Raw genomic sequence first — 5961 nt, forward strand, 5'->3', positions numbered from 1 at the left:
AAAAAAAAAAAAAAAAAAAAAAAAAAAAAAAAAAAAAAAAAGGCAAAGTTTATGGAAGGAGCAAGTACATTATCTTTAACTAAACTAGCTGATATAGGCAGAAAAAAATGTGTAAGTTAGGCACACAAACCATTTTTAAGTCCAAAATAAGTGCAGCAACATCAAAATTAAATTTTAGTTCAATGACTGGTTTGAAATGGGAGACAGATATTAAGAAACTCAAATGGAACTTTGGCAACAGTACTTACAAGTTGGGACAAATCCAAAAAAAAATATGAATTTAGTTTGTAGTAGACGCTTAACCTATAATTAATTTAGACAGTAGAAGAGTAGATGGCATGGACAGCTAATCATGAGAGCAGACAGTTGAGTTAGATCAAGTTCTATTCAGCCCAATCTCCTGTCTGTGACTGCTGCCAACAGCATATGCAGAGGGAAGAAAAAAAGATGCAGAAAGTATATTATCATACTTTTCTGGGATACTTTCTGAGGATATAAAAAGCTGGGACAAAAAACTCCTTTTGAGCCAAAGATGGTATTTAAGACTTTCCAGCTCTGAATTCATCATATATTTTCTGAACCCATGAAATCTCTTAGCATCCATAACATCACTGCAAATAAGCTACAATTTATTTCCATGCTGTGGCAAGAACGTTTTTGTTTTCAATTTATCTTCTGTTACTTACATCTGAGGCTCACTAACCTTTGTACTGGAAGGTAAAGTTTGCAATTGTTCCCTGTTCACTTTTTGGACCCCTGCAGGGAATAGCTTGCTATCATATTCCCTTCATGTCTCTCTTCATCTATTTATTCTTTTACCACTGATTTGTTTTTCCCCTTTCTGTGTACTTTTCCCTGATCTACCAGAAACCGTATGAGATGTTCTTAGGCACTGGACTGCTATTTTCAGAAAGTCTGCAAGACTTCAGAAAGGTTGGCCTATCGCTGTGTACATTTCAAAACTATTTCCATCTGTGCACTCCTTTACAATAATTTTCATCTATAATTACCTCAGAGTTGCAATGTCTTTCTGCAGCACTTCCATGCCTGTCTACAGCTTTGCTATTCTGAATGCCCTTTTATCATCACTGTCGCTTCACTATTCACAGCTTTTCTAGATCATCTGTGATTACACAGTACAGCACAGAGAGCTATTATTTTTAGGCTGATGAGTCATCACTTATCAAGATCAATATTTACATTTTTAATCCAAGTTCCACTGAAAAATATATTATTGCAGAAATTATTCATATATAGAGAACCTGACTCATGATCTTCTATCTGGATCACTAATAGCACTGCTTTCAAATTTTGGAATGGATTTCTTGGATATTTAAACACAATTTTTCTTCAAGAAGATCATTATTTAGCACATGCCATAATTCATGGTCACATTCTTTAAAGACTGCCTGAACTTAACTCCCAGTTTAGCTTCATTTTGGTCTTGCAAACCAAGCAGTCTCTCTAATATAGACCAAGTAGGGAGCACAGAGCAGAGCATAAAATACCAATTAGGACAGACCTGAAGGAAGTTTAAAAAAAAAAAAAAATCCCACATAAATGAAGAGCAGACTAGGAGAACTCCTAAGCAACAAAAAAGTATGTAGTTTTAAAAAAATGGTAAGTTACTGAAGGTGCAAAAGAGCAACTGGGACAAAGCAAAATCGACTGAGGAATAAATAAAATACATTAAAACTAATTTAAAAAATCCCAAGATGGTAAATCTTACCAGAAAATATGTAGGAAGAATAAACTGTCGGTATAAGAACTACATTAAAGAAAGTAAGACTGCAATAGAGAAACTCAGTGACTTTTTGCATCTGTGTTGACAGTGAAAGAAAATGAGAAAGTATCCAGGAAAAACGCTCCTCCAGGAAACTCATCAGAAGATTTGCCTTAAATTGAAAGGAATAGGGAATACAAAAAACAAAAATTAATGTCACCAGTGTCAGACAGAATTCACCAAAGCTTGAAAGAAGCTTGAGAGTGAAATGACTCATCTATAAATGATAGCTCAAAAGGTCTCACTTGTAAACGCAGTGATATATAAGGATTAGAGTGTGGCAAATATATTGCCAATTTTTTAAGAAGCGCTACATCCAATAAACTTCAGGTCTGGGAATCTGATATTTGCACCTAGCAAACTAGTAGATGTTGTAATGATGAACAGAACTACTGAACATTGGAATAAAAGGGATATAGTTGAGAAGATAACATGGTTTCTTGAAATAAAGAGCTATATTCCAAATCTCGGAGTTTCTAAACAAACAGTCACGCTGGTAAGCACAACCCAGAATTCCTAAAAAGTATCTGACCAAGTCTTTTTAAAGAAACTAAACAGCTATGGCATAAAAGGACAAGTGCTTTATACAATAATTGGTTAAAAGGCACAAAACAGGACTAAGCAGTCACTTTAGACAACGAGGTCACTAGCTCTGCAAGGAGCAAGATACGATCAGCACAAATCAACATTTTCACAGATAATGTGGAAAGCAGAACTAGAACTAAAATAACACAAATCGGTTGACAACGTCATTTAGTGTCTTTTATTTTGTTTGTGTTTTTAAAAAAGGAAGACAGAAAAGACAAGAAAAAACTGTGAGAAACTGCTGAGTGACCTTATGGTACCAAATAACTTGGGAATGAAATATCAGTTAAGGTTCTGCGTAGATAAATGTAAAATTATGTACATCAGAAAAAATAATCATAACTTCTCATTAGAGACACAACAGACTACTAGCAACCAAAAATAAGACATTGTTTTTTATGATATACAGTTAAAAGTGATGACAACTTAATAATAAGTAGCAGTCAAAAAGCAATAAAATCAAACATTAGCAATTCAGATGAAACAGAGAACAACACAAAGATCATCTCTGCTTTTTTCTAAATCCCTGGTTCACTGGTACCTTGAATATTGCATACCATTCAAGTACTTCCTATTAAAAAAAACCAAACAACTATACATTCATACATTATGTCTAGGAAGACGTAGAGAGAAATTCTGTTCTCTATAATACCATAATTTCAAATTATCTGAACCGAGGATTTAATTGCAATTAAATACTTGCCTGTAACATTTTGTCATTTGCTTCAAAGAAGTTCCAACGCTAAACCTATTGGCTAGCTAGCTGTTATTGGAACGATGACAGAAAGCAAGCAACTTCAACTCAAGTAAATTCTTTTTCTCTAGCTCTTCCATCAGGCAACTACTTGGAGGAAAAGAAAAAATCTTGTATGCAAAAAACATTCAGGACCTCCAAGTACAGTTTGTTCCACCATTTCACCTTCCCCTTTTATACTGAGCTTTGTCTATAATAATCTCAATATATCTATTTATAGTACTCTTCCCATCAGTTGACATGCTTCCCATGCCCTCCATCGTCATACTTCTCATCCAAATTCAGATTTTTCATATACACATTAAAAACTAATACTAATCACTAATATTATAAGCTTGAATTCTACCTCTAATCAAGGTACATCAAATCATGCTGCAGACCATTTCAGCAATTAAATTGTGTTGACTTAATAACTCGCATCTAAAGCACATCCCTGTGACTTTCAACAATTTTCATATTTGCTCATGTTTTTTTCACTTATGAAAGTGCAATATTCCTTTTAAGATTTGTTACCCTTAACAAAGAGCAATTTTGTGATTCATTAAGATCAGAAATGCACACCCCAGCTGAAGTATCACAATCTATTACAATATGTACTTAAGAAAATAATGAGTAGTGACTCCTGAAACTGAATTTCCATGTGTCTTTTACTAAATATTAACTTTTAACAAAAAAAAAAAAAAAAAGATCAAAAGAAATATAGCTTGGAGCATTTTTAAATATAGCAAAGATCAAACCATTCATAGGCTATTAAATGCGTCTCACTTCTGGTTACATTCATTCATTACTGTTCCTTAAAATATGTGGTTATAACAGCAATTATATTCTTTAAAAAATAGCAGATATTCTTTTACAATGCTGCTTTTGCTAAAATCCTTTGAAGTAAAATTTTAAATTATACTTACTGCTATAAAGTTAGGCTAGTCACAGAATAAGCAGTTACAGTAAAAGACTCTCAAATATTAAAAACCTGCAGCACTATCAAAACTACTTAACATCACATAATCATACTCACATGCTATCATCCTCTAATGATAAGCACTGCTACTTCAATTACAACAGTTCTTTAGATTAATAAAAAACAGAATCAGCCTAGGAAGCACTACTTTTCCTATGTATGTTGTTCCTGCAAGTTATACCGGATGACAGAGAGATTGTAATCACAAATTTTGGCAGCAGTACTTTTCTAAAACTTTCTTAAAATTGGTGATTCACAGAAAAGTTTAGTCTTGAGATAGAATAGCTCCCTAATTTGAATTACCATGTGGCAATACAAATCCTCCTAAAGGCAGGGATTGGGTGGAACTGCTTTCAAGCTGGAAGTGCTAGTTTGAAGGAGTGACATTTACAAGTAAAGCAACGTTGGTGTTATAATTAGCTAGACATCACTACTGCCAGCAATTTATTTTTCTTTTCTCTAACCCCCATAAGAGCCTTGCTTTATGGAGTGTATTTATTTCTCCTCTACTCTAATATTCTTGCGAAAATATTAATTTGAATATCTAAAATCATCTTTAATTCTTTGCTGCTTTATGGAATCTGCACTTGGATTTAGTTTTAAATAAAAAACATGCTAAAAACACACAAGCATGGTAATCTTTTAAATAACAATCACATCACAACCATGTTATTTCTTCATTTTTAATGGCCCGTCTACTTCTCACATACCCAATAGTTCTTCCCAATGAAACTAAACACTCCTCAGTTGGGAAAATTGTGCATGCACAGAATTGAGCCAATGGAGTATTTAAGTATGGCGTGATTATTGGTTATTGTGGATGTGTGAACTTTTCCATAGCTGTGAGGATCATGGATGACTTCCACACATCAGTTACTTGAAAACAGCAAATACATGAGTTCATTATTACTTGCAATTTTTCTATTACTTTATCTTTCATCAGATGCCAAAAGGTTCAAGCCAAGAGTATCTTATGCCAACCCTAAGAAGGCAATCATCTCTGCTTATCATTTTAGCATGTGACTTGTTGCACACAAAGATCAATATAAAAAAAAAACCAAAAACAACAGACTACAGATGGTTGCAGAAAGATATTGATTAGACAAGGGATGTTTTTTCATCCCAGTATCTGGCTTCAGATAAGGAAATGCTTCTCATCATTACATTTGATTAATTCCACTGGTTGGATGCAGAGAACCAACACATTAATACATGTCTCTTAACCTCAAGTTTACTTAATAGCTGGTTGAGGGATTCTAGGTCAGATTTTCAGCAATGAAAATTCCTGCAATGTATTTGCTCACAATGAAGTTTGAGGACAGCTAAGCAACACTTGGAGTTCAAAGAAATCAACTTCTGAATGAAAGTTTGTTACTTCAGGTAGCAGCTACATAAACAACCATTTTTATACAAGTGATGCGACTGGAAAATTTTAGGCTGCTGAAGACCTGAGAATCAAGAGAAGCAAGAGCATAAAAAGCTCCCCAAAACTGTGACTTTTGTACCTACCTGAGGCTACTTAAGGCATTTCCAATGATGTGTTTATTTCAGGGGGAAAAAGAAAAAAATAGAACATCACATAGCAACAACAAAAAAACACCTCTCATAAACAGCCAGAAACAACTGCCATAAAACACAGAAAACATATGATGCCATCTACAAAAGTTACAATGCAAAACCCATAATTCTGTTGCCAGAATTGATATAATAGTCAAATCTCTTGACATTACTTTCACTTCTCTAAATAAATTCAGTGGGTTATTCCTCAATATAATTTCATAAGGAATCTCTGAATTTTAGCTAAATTGTCATCTTAATTTCACTACCTTTCCACAGGCAACAGATTAAATACGAACCCTGTATAAAGACAGAGGTTTTTTT

The sequence above is a fragment of the Centrocercus urophasianus genome, unplaced genomic scaffold, assembly GCF_019232065.1.
Source record: "Centrocercus urophasianus isolate 14NV4802_14NV808 unplaced genomic scaffold, USGS_Curo_1.0 seq_14, whole genome shotgun sequence".
In the NCBI taxonomy this organism is placed as follows: domain Eukaryota; kingdom Metazoa; phylum Chordata; class Aves; order Galliformes; family Phasianidae; genus Centrocercus; species Centrocercus urophasianus.